A 19,158-nucleotide genomic window follows, 5' to 3' on the forward strand; every position below is an offset into this window, starting at 1 on the left:
GCAAGCCCTGATGGTCTCCGAATTTGCGTGGTGTGGCCTGGTGGCTCCAGCACCACCCAGCACCGAGCAACACTACAGCACTAGGCTGGAGCAACTAAACATCAAGTCCAAAAAGCCAAGCCAACAACTGCCAGGAGTGCCCAAGCCTGATCACTTAGAGGTATTCTCCTCACCTCCAAGAGGAAAATCATTTGACTCAGACCTCTTTAAATCATTTAAGATGTTCAACAAACAAAGTCATCAGCAATTTCTATTTCAGAAAACAAAGAACACACTTGAAACTAGAAAGGTTATAAAGGTTCTCTTATACCTGAAACTGGGAAGATAACAATGTGGTCATCCTGAGAAAAGCCGAAACACGTCCTTTCAGAGCGCAGTAGAACAGGGTGGCCTTGGAGGCCGGCGGTGTGAGAGATCTGGCTTTGCCACTTACCAGCTATGTGACCTGGGCAAATTCTTTAACCTCTCTGTGCCTCAGTTTCATTGTCTGTAAAACAGGGACAGTAACAGTAGCTACTGTTATTGAGTTAGGTGGGATTATACATATAAAACATTTAGAATAATGTCTGGTATATATTAAGTACTAATATAAATGTCTGATGTTATTATCATTACTCCCACACAGTAAGTGAAAGAGAACTTGTCATCTCTGCTTGTTGGGGGGGAAGTTACTAATTAGGAAGGTTTTCTAAAGTGACTTACTCTTCGAATTAAGAAATCTAGATATTCCAGAGCAGGAAACATCGTGTTTTAATGATACAGCTCTGAATTGTGAACACAAATTCTAAACTCCTTTCTGTGATAAAGCTAATAGAAAAAGAGTGAAAAAATAGACCTGTTGTCAGTACTAGTATGGCACAAGGCAGCTTCATTTCAAGACGACATATTCTCTAACCCCCAATGACATCAATAGCAAAGATAGTCACATGAGAAATGAGTAATGAGATGGGCTGGGTAAATCTATTTAAAGGCTGTAGGGGCCGGGAAGATAGTAAAGGGGTTAAGACATTTGCCTTGCACGTGGCTTTGCACTCTGGTTTAATCCCTGGCACTGCATATGATCCTGAGAGCCAGGAGTAAGCCCTGAGCACTGCCGGGTAAGGGCCAAAAACAAAAAACACCAAAGCTGATATTTTCTAAAAGATAGAAAGCAGAGAAAATTGTAGAACAAGATAAAGACTAACAGAATACTTCCCAGAACACGCAGAGTCAAAGGCTCCAGGCAGAAAAGTGTTGCCCTTTTTTCCTTGAAGTGCTAAATACACAACCTTTAATCAGGAGCTACAGAAACTAAGAGCTGACCACTTCTATATACCTCAGTCTTTACTGAATCAGCCATCTCTTCAGAGCACAGAAAATAAAAGAAAAATAAAAAGTAGAGGACAAAAAAGAGGAAGTAAAATGAAAAGCAGAATAAATATTATAAGAAACATGTAATTGAGGTTTTGGAAAAGAATACCTAAAAATAAATTCTAACTAGTATCCACAGAAATATTTCAGAAGATAATTATCAAAGCAAGCAAGGGCTGGGGATGCAGCTCAGTGGCTGAGCATATGCCTCAGGTGTGCAAGGACACCACACACAAATACAAAGAAAAACATATTAATGTACTTTTAATACACAAATAAACAAAAGTGACCTATGAGGTACAGAGATCAAAGGAAGTAATTCTTTTAATCTACCTTGCTTTAGTATCTTATCATGAAAGCCTTGTGATTACTTCATAAAGTAAATTAACTAGAAAAGTCCTCCCCTCTCCCCCAAAAAGATAATAATAAACCTAAACTATAGTAGTATAATCACACAGGGAAAACTCATCTAAAATTTATAAAACTTAAAGTGTTTTGATTAAGGGCACAGATCAATAATACAGCAGTAAGGTGCTTGTCTTGCATGTGGCCAACCAGGTTTTATCCCTGGCACCCCATGTGGTCCCCCAAGCATCACCAGGAGTAATTCCTGAGTGCAGAGCCAGGAGTAACCCTGAGCACCACTAGGTGTGATCCAAAAAGAAAAAAAAAAAAAACCAACAACTTGACAACTGAACTACATCAAAACCAAAACTTCTATACATCAAAAGACACTATCACAGTACAAAGGGCTTCTTTGCATACAGGAAGTCTGGATTTCATTCCCCAGCACTGCATCGTCTCCTGAACAGTACCGGGAGCAACCCTCCGCACCACACTACGAGGAGCCATGAGCACTAATAGCTGTACCCCCCAACACACACAAAAGATGTAGAACCCACAGAACAAGATAAAAATACTTTTTAAGTCATTCATCTGAAAAGGAATCATTATCTAGATTACATAAAAGAACTTTCCTAAAACTCAACAACACAAAAACAATGCAGCACTGTAGCACTGTCCTCCCCAGTTATTCATCATTCATTGATTTGCTCGAGTGAGCACCAGTAACATCTCTACTGTGAAACTTGTTACTGTTTTTGGCATATACCCCACGGGGTATATGCCAATACCCCACGGGGAGCTTGCCAGGCTCTGCCATGCAGCTGGAATACTCTCGGTAGCTTGCTGGGCTCTCCGAGAGGGATGAAGGAATTGAACCTTGGTTGGCTGCGTGCAAGGCAAAAGCCCTACCCACTGTGCTAAAAAATGGGCACATGTACGATTCCATTAACGTGGTATGTCCAGAATGCTGGTGAGACTGTAGAGAGGTACATGCTTGCCTTGCCTGCAGGTTGTCCAGGTTTGATTCCCCAGCAGCACTACCAGGAGTTACTTTTAAGCACAGAGCCAAGAGTAAGCCCGGAGCACAGCCAATGTAGCCCAAAAGACAAAAACAAAATCTCAACAGAATGGGCAAATTCACTGAAACAGAAAGTGAAGTGGTTGCCTAGGGCTGGGGTAGAAGGAAGAAAAGGCAATGACTGCTAAAGGGTCCAAAAAGAGTTTCTTTTGGAGTGACAATTTGTTCTAAAACAGGACCTGAGATATAGTACAGTGGGTGCTAGTCTTGCAAGCAGCCAACCCAAATTCAATCCCTGGCATCCCATACGGTCCCCGAAGCACAGTGATGAGTAACCCCTGAATATTGCTAGGTAAGGCACCACAGACAAACACTGTCCTCCCGTTGTTCATCGATTTGCTCGAGTGGGCCCAGTAACATCTCCATTTTGAGACTTGTTGTTACTGTGTTTGGCATATCCAATACATCACGGGTAGCTTGCCAGGCTTTGCCGTGCGGGCAAGATACTCTCGGTAGCTTGCCGGGCTCTCCGAGAGGGGCGGAGGAATCGAACTGGCTCACCAGGCTGGCTGCGCACAAGACAAATGCCCTACCACTGTGCTATCGCTCAGGCACCACCGGAAAAAAAGTTTCCAAAAGAGATTGTCATGATGGTTATAAAACTGTGAAAATACTGAAAAGCCCATCTAATCACACTCTTTAAATGGGTAAATCAAACTCTGTAGGAAAAACTGTAATAAAGCTTTTATATAAAGATGAAATTTAGTCCTATACTAAATTCCTCCCCACATGGGGAGTTTTTCTTTCTCTTCTACTTTCCAATAAACTTCTACTTTCAAAAAAAAAAAGTAAAGATGACCCATTCCACAAACAATTCCTGGGGGGGGGGGAGGTGGGGAGAGAAACAAAAACTTTCCCCTCTGGTGCCTAAAAATGTAAATTCAAATACTTTATCTCTGATAATGTGGAGACTCTACAGGAAATTCTTTAGGGAGATTAGTAAAGTTATTGTCTATGAAGTTCAAAGCCCAACCATTTCCACATTTTTTGGTCAGTTCAAAATGACACAAGCCATATTTAGAATTGTACTACAGAAAAATGCTTTGAAGAATTTCATTAATAGCATTCATGAATTTAAAATATCTATCCAGGCAAAAGAAAATACCAAAATGATGCAGTTTTTTGCTTTCTCCCTTGTTTGGACTCTACTTTTTTTTCCCCATTCCCTTTATATGATGCCACATTGAAGTTAGGCAATGCCATGGATGCTGATATAAAAAGATCTCTGTTCTACTTATGCCCCTGCCCACTGGGCACTCTCAGTTGCCCTTTTGAGATATTCCTCTAATATAAGCCAAGTGCTATGGTTCTTCAGAGCTCTACGCTTTTCTAAGATCAACAAATTCTCTCTGAGAGGATTTCAAACCCATCTCTCTAGCCCAGATCTTTCTCCTGTGTTCTAGATCCCGTGTTCAACTGTCTGTTGGACAAGACCCAAATCAAATGTCCAAAACCAACGCTCTCTTGCCTTAGTGGTGATTCTTTGCTGTTTTAGTAAACAGCATAATCAACTACCTACTTGAATAAACCAAAAATCTGGGCATCCTCTACTCTTCAGTTTCCCATGCATCCACTAATCAGTCATTTAGTCATAACCTCTGGCCTCCTTAATATCTCTCAAAAATTTTTCCTTTCTCTCTGACTTAACTGTTTATACCAAGTCTCAGGCCATCTTCACCCCTTGCTTGAAACATAGAAGAGCCTCTTGAGTGATCTTCCAAGTGCTTTTCTCTAGTAACTATGATCTGGAGTCAATCAGCTCTTTACAATCCACAATGGCATTCTAATACCTCTCCAACCCCAAGTTGTTTCTTGTACCACCTTCCTTCTCATCACCGTGTTCAGTTTTCTGCCTGCAAAACTGTACTGGTTTACTTTCTCTGGTGGAGGTCTAACTCAGATACCATTTCTCTAGAAGTTCCCATTGACAAAGACTGAACTATGGTGACTTGATTATATTAACACTCGGTGTGGAGTTCCATCTAAGTTGTATCTTTGCTATATATTATACATATCTTTTCCATTCATCTATTTATCATGTACCACATCACAACTGCCACTTTCTGAATTTCTGTGGCACTTCCAATCCTTAGGATCACTGAGTGTATTCAAGATATTCCAGAGTGCTAAACACATTGTAAATATTGAACAGATACTTGTGGGGATTATAGTCATTGTTTCTTTTCCAGGTTCTGACACTGTTTTACTTTTTTTTTTTTTGGCTCTTTGGGTCACACCTGGCAATGCACAGAGGTTACTCCTGGCTCTGCACTCAGGAATTACTCCTGGAGGTGCTCGGGAGACCATATGGAATGCTGGGAATTGAACCCGGGTCAGCCGTGTGCAAGGAAAACACCCTACCTGCTGTGCTATCACTCCAGCACCCACTGCTGTACATTCTTAATTTGCTGATTCGCTTTTGCTCCTGTGTATCAACCCACTTTGAGATAACCTCTTCTCACTGACTAAAAGATCTGGGTCCTCAGAGTCTGGTCCTCACAGAAGACTGACTCTCAGATCTTACTACCCCAATCCCAAAGAACTATTCACTGCACAAAATTTGATATTCAATTCTTTAATACTATGGTTCTTGACAAGTGGGAAAGAGGATGCTGCTACATATATAAATACCACCAAAATCAAGGGACTGTTTGGAAACATACCAGCTGTGACAACTGGAGGAGTACTAAGGATCAGAGGCCAAAAATACTAAGAAATATCCTACAGTGATGTTTACCAGGACAGACACCTCATTCACCCCAAAAAACAGTAATTATCCACCCCACAGGGCAATAGTGCAGCTAAAGAGAAACAATAAGCCTTAAACACCAACTTATTCAAGTAACAAATACATAACAAATTGTTTCTTTCTGGGCAGGTAATATACTTCCCAACACTGTAAGAGGTATCCATTTTGAAAAGGGAGTGAGTAAATGGCAAGTAAGTGATTTAGAGAATACTGTAAGCTGAGGGAGAAAGCCAAGGCCCCATCAAACACCTCAGTACAGAGATAGGGTTCCCAAGCTCACTCCAAATCTGCCAGTGAAGGACCCCACAAAGTAACCAGAACCCATCTTTCCTTATTTGTTCCTTCAACCCACTTTTTGCTCGTGCCAAACTATTCACCAAGACAGTGGCTGGTTCACAGGCCACAATTTCCCTTGTCTTTTCCCTGCACCTGTTCCCACTGAGATAATCTCTTACCTGCCTCACCAAGAGCTATCCTCCAGCTGAGCAGTAACCCACCCTCCCACCCCCAGTGCTGGGGAGGACATGTCAACACCTCAAGTCAATCCAGAACCATATTCCTCTGATTCCTACAAGAAGGAGGGAATGTAAACCCAAAGGTGGAAAATGCTAGAAATGGCTCGGGCCCTCAGAGGCCTTGTCTTCCTCCACCTAAAATCAGTGCATAGCAGAGGCCAGCCAGGAGCTGCCTCATTTCCTGTAATTGCTTGGTAAAAATAGGAAGTGGGGGAGGAAGTTCACAAAGCAGAAACAAAAGTAATCACCGCCTAGCTTCCTGAACACAAATCACTGAGCAGGGAGAGGATCATTAAAACATCAAAACGGAAAGGCAGGGATGGAGAGTAGGGGCCAGAGGAAAGGAAGTGACATTCTGGGCTCACCAAGTCTAGACTATTTGTGTGCTCAGAAGATTGTCCCCAAATAAAAAATGTACAAAACTGGACACTCGCCTACTAACAAAAATAGCTTCTGAGAAATTTAATGTAGGTCATTTAAAGAATTATGGGGAACAAAGAAACAAAACTCCTGAAACACTAAAGTCCTATCTGAGTTTAAAAATGCTGACGGGGGTGTGGATGGGGGGCAGAGAAATAGTACAGTGGTTAGAGCATTTGCCTTGACACGGCCAACCTGGGTCCGATCTCCAGTATCCCATATGGAGTAACTTCTGAGTGCAGAGCCAGGACAGGCCTCTGCACACCATCGGGTATGACCCAAGAAGAAAAAAAAAAAAAGCCAAGTGGATGAGGATTTGGTTTAAAAGAGCATGCCTAGCATGTGTGAGGTCCTGAGTTCGATCCCCTGCACTACACAACCCAGTAGGAATGGCTCTGGAGATCCTCTAATACCAAAGATCTGGGTGCGGTGTTGCTAAAGGGGGTGCCCAATAAAGGTATCAATGGAAATACTTTAATATCAAAGTAGAACAACTTTTTTCTAGTCAATAAATAGCTATTAAAACTTCAATTAAAACAAAATTACTAAACAACTAATTAGTTGACAAAATGCTCAAGTCTGTGTTTTATATATATATTATATATACACATATATATATCCAGCTATGGAAACACAAGTAGAAAAATGCCAAGTAAATAAAAACTCTAATCAGTGTTACAATCTATCATTGTTAAAATAAAGATGCTTCTACACCCATTTTCCAATCCTGTAAATGGTGGCTGAATGCTTTAGGCACCCAGCATGCAAAGGTTAACCCTGCCTGCCACTCAGGAGCTTCTGGTGTAACCGGAAACAACAAACTGCCACTACATCATGAAGCCTCTTGCTGCAGACACTTGCACTATGACAATACCTCGCAACAAATAGAACACCACTCTAGGAAAACAAAGCAGGCTGTCATCAGCAGATCTAAACTCAACAAATGAAGGAATAATTTCATTGGGGGTTGGAGGGGTTTTACCACAAAATCAACTAAGCTGAAATTTACTTGCAAAATAACACAGACCTTTTTAAAAAAAAAAAAAAAGGCAGGGGTGGCTGAAGAGACAATACAGAGGGTAGGGCGGCACTCCATAGGGTCTTCCAAGTCTCACATCCTGTAATTCCTGAGCACTGGGCCAGGAGTAATCCCTGAGCAAGTGGGTATGTCCCGCTCCCTTTCCCCCAAAAAAAGGTTTCCTTTTTTTTACGTGAAGAGTAATTAAGATAAAAAGCAGGTCTAACTTTATATTGAAAATATTTTTGAGCTGGAAAAGAGGAAGACAAAGTCTAGTTTATGTTTCGAAGTTACTGTATTAGTAGGAAAATAAGTATTTAATGGAAAAATCTACTATGTCCTGCTGAGGACATATCTAGCTCTGATTTTCTGGAAATAAATAAACTTATTGCAGTTTAAAGACCCAGGGTTAAGTCTCCTTCTGAACTGAAAGGGCTAGCACAAAACCTGGTGACATTTCAAAAATAAAACAAGTTTTATTTCATTAGAGGTACACTCTGAGCCTCTTCCCCCACCCCCCATAAAGTCTTTGTTAAAACAAATCTTCAAAGGAAGGGGGGGAGAGGAAGCAAACCTTGTCCAGGAAAGGCTTATCTACAAACAACCACCACACATCTCCACAGGATAAACAAAGCTGATTCTCAAAGTTCTGGAAAAGTTTACTCAGGTTAAATGACTAAAACAGTCTGGATCATTAAAATCTTTCACATCAAAAGCACCTAAGCACTGAAAAAATATTCACAACGGGGTGCTGATAGAAATTCAAATGTAAATCAAGGAATGAAAAGAACTTAGAGTAAACAATTTCTAAAAATCAAAAAGGCTGAGCACATGCACAGCATACAGGATGTCTGGATTTGATACCCAGCCACACATGGTCTCCAAGCACAGAGACAGAGGTAACCCCTGAGCACTGTTGGGTGTGGCCCCAAAACTGAAAATCACTAAGCACTGGTGCAAAATTTTTTTTTTGCTTTTTGGGTCACACCTGGCGATGTACAAGGGTTACTCCTGGCTCTGCACTCAGGAATTACTCCTGGTGATGCTCAGGGGACCATATGGGATGCTGGGAATCGAACCCGGGTCGGCTGCGTGAAAGGCAAATGCCCTACCCGCTGTGCTATCTCTCCAGCTCCTGATGCAAATTTTTTTTAAACCTAATTTGTTAAAAAATACAAACTTAACATCTACAGAAAAACTTGCAATTTGTGTGTTACAGTGTGACTAGTTATCATTGCCTACAGTTATTGCAAAGAGTATTTAAACTTAACAAAGGTAAAACTTGCTGTTCTCCCCTTCCCAGAACTCCACCCTTCTTAAAAACCTGCTTTAGATAAATTTCAGATTCATGACCATTTGGGAACACTGAAAGAAACCATAAAAAATGTTATCAGCTCCCTCCTCCGTGCTGGAAAGACTGACTCTACTTCTGCACACACTCAAGAAGAATAGTAGGTTCAAGCCTCCACCCGAAGAAGCCTTCCCCACAAACATTTCAGTAGGTCAATATTTAGCGATGAGGAAATTCAAGGAGTCTCCTCCCCAACCCCCATACCAGGCAGAGAGGCCAGACCCAGAGCACTTCTACCAGACTGGCTTACAGGCTCTGCTGTCACCAAGTTCCCAGCTTTCACATTCGTACACTCACCCTTCACATACCGAGGGCCTACTGCATCCAGCACTGCTCCGGGTAGGGAATACTGTGGTGAAAGAGAGCCCTAATACCTGTTCAAGGAGCTTACAATGGAAGAGAAAGGGGCAAAGTTCATACTCTTGCCTAGCAGGCAAGATGCTCCATAGAGTTTTCACTCCAACAGGCACTGCTTAAGTCAGTACTCACGGGTATGGGTCTGGGAGTCAGAATGCCCTGCAGACAAATTCCTGCTCTTCTACTGGTAGGCATTCCTAGTAGAAGGAATGCCACTATGATCTTAGACACGTTAAACTCTTGTCTGACTTTCTGCAGTCCTATGGTGAGGATTAAACCCATGAAACACAGTACCCAGCACACCTTGAATCTCACTAAAACGCATGAAAGCTAACCATTCAGAAAGAGGCCAAGGGCCTGTCAGAGCAAAGTTTTATCTTCCATTAAATCTGTCCAAGGGCTGGAAGATAGCAAAGAAGTTAAGGCATTTGCCTTAACTGATACCACACGGTCTCCTGAGCATCAACAGATGCAGCCTGGATGAACAGGGCGATTCCTGACAGCACCGGGTCCAAGGAGTACGTCAGATCCTTACACTGAACCAGCCAGATCAGTGGAGAACTCCAGCCAGCCCCCTCCCCCAGGCCTTACACCATCTTATGCCCTCTCCCCCTGATGAGATAAAATCAATCTTCTGAAGGTCAGGAATCAAGCTGAGTGGAAGAGCCCTTCATTTGCAGGCGTGAGGCTCTGGGTTTTAATCCCAGCACCTCAAAAACAAAAATCTTCATTCTGGCCTACTATGAGTCAAAAACATACTATCACTCCCCCATTTCCCAAATACTCCATAATTAAATTAGTGTTTAAAAACAATTCTTACCTTCCTGGAACTCTGGAACACACTCCCCAAATCCTAGCAACAAAGTGAAGGAGTGCTGCCTAGTGTCCTCAGAGAGGAAGGAGTCCTGACTCCTCCCATTTCCCTGTGGCCACTCCCTCGTCTTTCAGCCCTGAGCAGAAGAGCTAGGTTGCAGCAGAGAATTATCTCACATCACAAAGGGCAGGACAAACTTACTGGGACATGAGCTGCATTTGCTCTTCCTGTGAGACCCAGGAATAAGACAGGTCCCCGTGAACTGGTAAGAGAACCTCTTTCACCTCTCCTAAGAAAGTCACACAGGCCGACAGCACTGCATGAGTCTATAGCCAATTTGCCTGCTTCTGCTCCCAGAACACATCCTCTTCTGGGATCTGCAGTTGGGTGGGTGAAGACTCAGCTCCCAGGTTATAATTACCTTCTCACTAGCTTCCAGTCCCCATAACATTTTTAATAAGAAAATTACAGTTAGCCAGAAGCAGCCCCCTAAACACCCGTAGTTGTAACCCCCCCCCCAAAAAAAAAGAGAAAATGAGATTTGTTAAGGTCTATCTAGGTCTAATTCTATACTCAAAACGCCCCCATTATAATTCTCTGCAATTATCAATTTGAAAAAGCCTGTACTAACACAAGGAACATAACCAAATGGTCTAGAATATTGAAAAAGCAATACCAGCTAGGAGTCCAGGGACATTGGCTCTGTGGTACACACATATAAGCAACACACATGACTCTGGTTTCAAACCCCCCCCCCCCCAAAAAAAGGTCATTTAAAAAAATCAGAGGGTGCTGCAGCTTTAGTACAGTGAGTAGGGCACTTGCCTTGCACATGGTTGTCCTGGGTCTGATCCCCATCATTCTGTATGTTCCCCCAAACACTGCCAGGAATAACTCCTGAGTGACACCTGAGCCAGGTGTGGGCAAGAAAAAAAATTAAAAAATTAAAAAATAAGGTAGAGGCCAGGGAAATAGCTCAAAGCAGTGGGACACATGCTGGTCTATGCAGGCTTATTCAATCCTGGCACCATACAGCCTCCCAGGCACTGACAGATGCAGCCCCAGTGGCTCCCAAACACCACAGGGTCTGAACTTTCAAGGCTAACATGACACTTTCAGGCCAAGAGAGACAGGCTGAGTATCACTGGGAGTGGCCCTTGGGGCTTCTGAGCTCTGTTTAGGGTGATATATATATATATATATATATATATATATATTTGAAAATACATGCATATATATAAAAACCATGCCAGTTAGGAATTAGTCCTATGAAAAAAACTCAGTAAATGTGGAGGCCAGTATCAAGAATGTCACCAGCACAACTGTCTACGATAACCAACCTGGAAGCAGCCCACACATCTCTCCTTAAGGGATTCATTAAGTAAATTACACAGGAGCACCTCACAGTCATTTTAAAGATCAAGGTAGAGCCACCACATTTCATCAAACCTAAGATGTCATCATTTACAAATCCTATCATTATTTTATATGTGTAGAAAACACTGCCATGTAAGGACAACTTGCTGTCACATGGCCTATCCCAATTCCAGGTTCCCTCAACAAGCTTCCTGACTCATTCTTCTCTCAGTCCACAGCATACTAAGTCCCTCTGTGTCTTTTCTCTCCTTTCTCTTTCAAGAAAATACCCATATTTTTATTTAAAAATAGTTTTGAGATTCCATGATTTATGGGTTTCTTGTGCACATAATTCCAACACTACACCCATCACCAGTGTAGCCCCTCCCTCTTGAGGCCCTCCACCCCCCTCCCTCACCTGTGTGGATCAATTCCTCTACCATGTTGCCTTTGGGCCTTTGCTGCTACCTTGATAATGTATCTTTAAGTTCCATATATGAGAAAGATCATCCTGCCACTGCCCATATTTTAGACCACTATCTCTCAGTTCCCACTGAGCCCTTCCCATACAGGAAAGATCCCATCTAGGGGGCCCAAGCAATAATACAGTGGGTACGGTGCTTGGCCAGCCCATAGGCAGCTGACAGGGGCTTGATCCGGGCATACCTATGGTCCCCTGAGCACCACCAGGAATTACTTCTAAGTGCAGAGACAGGAGTAACCCACTGACAGGTAGGACCCAAAAACAAACATACAAAAACAAAACAAAAAGTCCCCATAGTGCCTTTCCCATAAAGATCCTGGGCTTTCCTTTCCATGCCAGCCTCCAAGGCAATGGCTCATTGTTAACTTTGTGTGCCTTTGCCTCCCAGAAAAATTGTAAGCACAGAGACTTCCCAGTCACTAAAGTGCACAGGACAGAATCACAACCACCAACATCATCCGTAAGATACTATTCTAAGGACTTGACAAATATTAATTTAAGCCTCAGTATAACCCCAGGAAATAAGCACTAATTCCTCTCCCATTTTCTAAAAGAGTAACCTGAGGTTAATTGTCTTGTAAGTGACAGAGGCAGGATATGAAATCAAATTGTCTGGATAATCAAGTTCTAAGCAACAGTCTAAGTAAGTCTTTGCACAAAGCAATTATTTAAAACTTTTTCTTTTCTTTTTCTTGGCTTTTTGGGTCACACCCAGTGATGCTCAGGGGTTACTCCTGGTTCTGTAACTCAGGAATTACTGCTGGCAGTGCTCAGGGGACCATATGGAATGCTGAGGATTGAACCTGGGTTGCTCATGTGCCAGCTCTACCCGCTCCAGCCCCAAAACTTCCCTTATGTTTGCTAATTTTAACAGAAAACATAATGCGCATAAAGAAAATTCATACTGTAGAGTCAGATAGCTCAGTGGGAAAAAGAACATATTTTATATACTGGAGACCCAGTGCTGATCTCCAGTACTTGCCTGGTCCCCTGAATAAGGTTAAGAGTGACCCCACTCCCAAGCACAGAAACAGGTGTGGCCTCTGAGCACCACCAAGTGTGCCCCTAAACAAACAAATAAGCAAAGGACTTCAAATCTGTATAAGCATATGTAAGAAAAAGCTTGGCCTATCTACCAGTCTAGATTTTGGGGGAGACCTCATTCAAAAGTAACCGTTGTTTCTTTTCCATCATTCCAGATTTCCCCCCAGCAACTAGAAACCTATTTTCTTCGTACCTATCACTTTTCAGCATGATTCATTTCTGGACCATACACAGCACCCAGTGGTTCTCAGGGGTTGCTCCTGGTGACAGATACATAGGAGACCCCAGGCCTTCTGCATGTGAAGCATTAGCTCCAGCTCATGCAGCTCTCCCCTACAGCCTCTGTAATCTCTCTCTTTCTATATCTTAACATAAATGGGCATATACACACAATGTTCTGCATGGCAATCTTTCCAAGATGGACGCACATCTGCATACATGCATTTGTATTCAATTCTAAAATATCCATATTTTACACTAACCCAAATGGCTTCCTGAAGTTAGAAACCTGGTGAGTTTGGACTTCACCAGAAAACAGGATCCACAAAGGGCTTTCAATGTTTAAAAGACAAGAGGCTAGCTAGCCTTGTAGAAAAACAGGCAAGAGCCACAGTATAGCGGGTAAGCTAACTTGCCTTGCATGTGGCCAACCAAGGTTCAATCCCAGTATCCTAATCAGTCCCCAGAGCCCTGCCAAGAGTGATCCCTGAATGAAGGGGCAGAAGCAAGCCCTGAGCACTGCTGGGTGTGGCAAAAAGGAAGGAAGGAAGGAAGGAAGGAAGGAAGGAAGGAAGGAAGGAAGGAAGGAAGGAAGGAAGGAAGGAAGGAAGGAAGGAAGGAAGGAAGGAAGGAGCAGAAAGACCTTTCATAATATAAGAGATGGGGGCCCATACACAGTATAGGCCTTATGTACCTATACATAGAATAATTATGAAGACTAAACAAGGCAGTATACACAAAGCACTAAGCACCAAATATGACAAGCACAGTTAATTTTAAGGACATTATTGCTCTGGCACATTTTAAGTGCCCAATAAGATAAATATTGTTGTTTCTTCAAGAGCTGGCCCCATGGTCCTCGCCAAACTTACTTTCCTCGTTTTTCTAGCAACCCTCTTCATCCTTTACACTGAATCTCCTGCAGCTAACATATATCAACCTATCATGGCACTACCTAAAAGTTCTCTCCTCTTTCTGGACTAGGTGCATTGAAGTTTTCCCTCAGTACTTAGTTCACACACAGTTCAATATTGTGATTCCCTGACAATTGCAGCTGACTTCTCTGGATTAGCAGTTTGGGAAGAGTCTTTGTGTCGTGACTTCTCTTCTGGTTTTCGGATTTGTCAAGACGCAGGAGCAATAGATTCAAGGGGGCATTAAGTCTATCTCTGCTCAAAGATGACTGATGTAAGAACCAAAGGCAGGTCACTAAGTTTGTAATTACTGACAAGCCCTATACTTATCCAGTACTTACTAAATGCCAGGCAGCTAACAAGGCATTTACAGATGAGGAAACACAGATATAAGTCATTAATCCATGATCAGTAATAGGGACTTACAGAAGAATGAACTCAACTACTGGCAGGAAACCTCCATATGGGGCCACGGATATTAGGTCATGGGTATTAATCAAAGGGTATTAGGGAGCATGGAAGCAAAGTAAGGGAAAGATACTCCTGGCCACTGGCATCACCTGAGAGATACCAAGGTAGTGCAAATGTTCAGTGGACGACTGCACACACTGTTCTTCTTGTCAAGGCAACAGATACACCATACCAACTTCCAAACAGACCATCCCAACCCTTTCCTTTTAGAAATGCAGCTTCTCCTCTGAGGACACAAAAAGAAGTTTAAGCATTCTGGCTACAAACACATTCCAATCATGCCTTTCTGAGGTTATAGCTGGGTCAGTTTGGTGAACTTCAAGTTTTTCCTCAAATTCTTTACCCTACATTTATAAAATATCTTTTGATGTATACTTTTTCTATAGGTAACTGATCTGTGCTGAATTTATTACTTCATTCTCAGATATCATTCATATCAAACAAGTATGTAATTGTTCCCAGAACACTATGTGTATACATCCCAGTGACAACAGGAGTGAACAAAACTGCAATATCTCTAAAACCTGTAGAGTTTATTAGGTGCCTCTGACTTTGAGACAATCGGGATACTTTAAAGCAATTGATTACTGGCTTCCTGTCCAAATAAAGTCCTAGGCCTTTCAGCTCTGTATTACAATCAGTACTGCACAGTCTGTATTTTAAGTACTCTATAAAAGTGACTAGATATATTAGGTCTCATTTTTTTGTCACCCAGGGTAAAGCCAGATTATATCTAAAATTCCTTAAAACAAAGCCATAACCATTTAAATCAAATTGTTAGGAAAAGAAAGTAAATGGGATACACAAATCATGAAGGAAGAAGATAAGACAAATCAACTGGTAAGAATCTCAAGAGTCATCAAGGACAGGCCACCTTGGTAAACGATGAAAGGTTCCATTGCATGGAGTAAGTTTGTACTCAAGAACAAATCTAGGGGCTGGAGCGATAGCAAAGCAAGTAGGGCATTTGTCTTACATGCGGGCCGACCCAGGTTTGAATCCCAGCATCCCATATGGTCCCCTGAGCACCGCCAGGAGTAATTCCTGAGTGCAGAGCCAGGAGTAACCCCTGAGCATCCCTGGGTGTGACCAAAAAAGAAAAAAAAATCTAGAAGTCATAGGGAGATAAATGACTTGCAGCAGTGCCAGAGCTGGGTTCAATGAGGGGCAAAGTGGGTCTCTACCTAGAAGTCACATACTAGATGAGTGAGAAAGAGAAAGTGGAGGAAAGAACAGAGGCATGAAACTAGGCCTTAGAAAATGCTTCAGGAAGATATGGGGAGAAAAGCAGCAGCAAAGACAACTGAAAAAGGCACAGTTACAAAATCAAGAAAAGCTCCAAACCATCTAACAAGAGGGGATTCACAACAAGTAAGTTTATCTGACTATGCCAAATATTTACATTTACAGTTCAGAGAAATATTTACAACTTTAGTTCAGAGAAACAGTAAACGGCTACTGCATATATCAATTAAGGGATCCTTAAAAAGGAAAGACTTCAAAGGAGCGGACACAGGCAATGTCAGATTCCTTGGGTACAGCTTGGAGAAGCCCCTGAAGCTCTGCTGGGAGTGGCCCCAAGCCAAAAACAAGACAAAACAAAACCTGAAATATCAACCGTGGCACATTTACCTACTCTACGAACTTATAATGAGAGAAAATGGCATCCTTTTTCTGTAACTCAAAAATAAAGCAATTCCATATTCAAACCAATATTCTTTGCCCACATAGGAAAGTCTTCATTTTCCATGAAAGATAAAATCACAGCAGGAGGGAGTAGATTACCAACCCATGTGGTATCCCAGTGTACTAGCTTTGATTTTTTTGCCCTGCAGCCTTGGAAGACCTGCTTGACATAAAGCTTCTGCTGTATGAGGCTTCAAGTTTCCAGCAGAATAAACATTTAGTATAATCTTCAGCATAATCATGTGCAATTTGTTTAAAAACATTTTTAAGGATGCTTAAAAATGCTGTCTTCCAAAAATCAGAGATAATTTTAGATTGAAAAAATCTAGGCTTGCCAAGGGAATCTGAGAACTTTTCTATCTTGGTCTCCAATGCTAACCTACGTATTCATGTGCAAAAATAGAGGAAGATTAGAATCTCAAATGCCAGACTGAAAAGTTGCCACAACAAACCTGAACTCTTCATATGGCATTTGTTATCTTGTCAGCATAAAGCAATAAATTAAACATTTTACTGTAAATGGTAAAAAGGTGTGTGTGGGGGGGGGCATGGAAACCATGAAACAGTTCCTTGATTCATAAAGAAAAGTGATCTTTATTTTGGAAAATTATTTTTTTAAAGTTACTGTGGCTAAGGATACTTTTTTACAGCATTTTCAGTGGTTTTGCATAACAAATACAAAATATATTATTTCGGTTTTGCTTTGGGGCAGGGATTGGGGTTTGGCATGTCAAAATGTGGTGGTGGGAAGGTGTAATGGTGGTGGGGTTGGTGCTTAAATATTAAATGTAATCAAATATTGTGAACTACTTTATAAGAATAATTTTTAAAAAGCAAATAAAACAATGGATAAAACCAAAAAAAAAAGGCGACTGTGGAATTTAAAAAACAGAATATATAAGATCTATAGATGACCACCTTGACTAAGCAGTCCTTTATAAACATGGCGCAAAACAGCAACTACAGCTTTTTCAGTAAAATGCGGACCACGGACCAATCATTGTCCAAAAATTCCCTATGTCGAATCAAGTGTTAAGCAAATAGCTGGAAAAAAAAAATTTTTTTTTTCTTCTAAAACCCATGAAATGAGAAGCAAACAAATGGAATTCTTCATAACATGGGAAAATCTCTCCAAGCGTGTCAACAGAGAGACAAAAATATTCCTTAAAAAAAAAAAAAAGTCACCTTTGACCTCATTTATAAATTTATCCGAAAATAGCACCAGACAAGTCCTCTCTGCAGACAGATCTGCGCGGGCCCGTGACTCGATGGCCACCAGCAGCGAGCGAGCCTCTACGCTCCCTCCCGTCGGGTGACGGTGACGCGGGAGGGGGGGGGGCTCGTGCCATCCGCCTCGACTGCGGGCCGGGCCACGCTGGCCGTGGTGGTCAGGGCGGCAGGTGGATGCCTGTCATTCAGTGCTGCGGGAACCCTCCGCGCGGAAGCCCGGCTCCGCCACGGGGCCGAGGGGCGGGCGGGCGCGCGTCCCCCGCGGCGGCGGCGGCGGCGGCGGCGGCGCCCGGCCACCCCCGCCCCCGCGAGGTGTTTATCTGCCACCTTCTCTCTCAGGAGGAGCAACCAGGTTCTTATCGCGCGGGGCCGGCGGACGAGAGGGCGGGTCTCCCCCCCCACCCCCACTCCCCTGCGCAGCAGCGCGCCCCGGGGAAAGACACACCCCTGCCCACCGCCGCGGGGGTCCCCGCAGCCCCCACTCCCCCCCTCCGCCAGCGAGCTCGGCGGGGCCGGAGAATCGCATTCCACGGCGGCCCGGCCCGGCCCGGCCCGGCCCAGCCCGGCGGGGAAGGCGAGCCGCGGCCGGGGGCCGGCCTCAGGGCCGCGTCCCCCCGCCCGCCCGGGTGCCACGGACCCCCACCGCCCACAGGCCGCCGGCTTCCGGGAGCGGCGCCCGCTCGCCCGCTCGCCCGCTCGCCCGGGGCTGGCTCGCGGCAGCGCACGCCGCGCCCGGCTCTGACGGGCGCCGACCCGCCTCCACAGCCGCGGCTCTGAGGGGGGTCCCCGCCGACCCTCACGCCCGCGCCACACACACACACACACACACACACACACACGGACAGACACACACGGACACACACACACACACGCAGATACACACACGCACGGACACGCGCGCACGCGCTCCGAGGCCCCTCCGGGCTTCCGTCCGCCCGGCCAGCGCCCCCAGAGACCTGCGTCCTCCACAGCGGACGGGCAGGGGGCAGGGGAAGCCCACGGCCTCGCGCCCGGCCACCCGCGGCGCCCCCGCTCGCGCAGCCAGTCGCCCGCCGCCGCCCGCCGCCCGCACCGGCCAGCGCCCGCTCGCGCCCGGTCCTCACCTGCGACGCGCCGCGGCCCCCGGCGCACCGCCCGGACCGGCTGTGTACACCGGAAGTGACGTCGTCGGCCCGGCCCCGCCCCCGCCCCAGGCGGACGCCGGGGTGGCTGCGGACCCGGCGTCCAGGAGCCGACCCGCCCCTTGCGTGAGCGGGGGCCGAGGGCGGCCCTGACCCTCCTGTCCTAGACACCCCCTCTCCTCCGCCCCGTGAGAAGGGGATGAGCACTGGCTGTCAGAGTCGTCCCCCCACTCCATCCCTAATCCTCCCGTGTCCTGACCTCCACCTCGCTGAGCCGCCAGGCTCCCTAGGGTCAGCGGTGAGTTCACGGACTGATTATGGAACTTGATTACCGGGAGATTGAAATATTGAGCGTTTACTCGAAGCCGGACCCGGACAGGCTCTGTAGAAACCAGAGATTTAAGCCGCCCTCATAGGTTTATTCTCTCTAGTGGTGGAAGCACTACATGTTGTCGAAAAATCACGCGTGATGATATAGTGCCAATTGTGACAAATGGCAAGAGGGAAAAGTGGAAGAGGGAGAGAGTCCCCTGACCTACTGAGTGAGAGTCATCACCGGGTTTCTTCATCTGGGGACTCAGCGGGAGTTGAGGTCCTAAAAGGAGAGAAGGGAAATATTAAACTTAGAAAAGCAGG

General features: G+C 44.4%; 1 protein-coding gene across 6 annotated transcripts in view; it reads right to left on the bottom strand.

The window, feature by feature from the left end:
• The window catches only part of GARRE1 (granule associated Rac and RHOG effector 1), a 72,313-nt gene extending 53,762 nt beyond the window's left edge, over positions 1 to 18,551 (bottom strand). The window contains exons 1-2 of one of the 6 annotated variants that reach the window (XM_056135997.1): positions 18,505 to 18,549; positions 434 to 487 (exon numbers count right to left, since the gene is read on the bottom strand). The gene's annotated coding sequence lies outside the window, so the exon portion shown is untranslated. Of the gene's footprint in view, positions 1 to 310; positions 488 to 18,357; positions 18,472 to 18,504 lie in introns of those variants that run through there. The other 5 variants (XM_056135999.1, XM_056136001.1, XM_056136000.1 and 2 more) reach the window with 5 other exon arrangements.
• Positions 18,552 to 19,158: the final 607 nt, after the last annotated feature.

This window comes from Sorex fumeus, unplaced genomic scaffold (assembly GCF_029834395.1).
Source record: "Sorex fumeus unplaced genomic scaffold, SorFum_2.1 ptg000122l, whole genome shotgun sequence".
NCBI lineage: Eukaryota > Metazoa > Chordata > Mammalia > Eulipotyphla > Soricidae > Sorex > Sorex fumeus.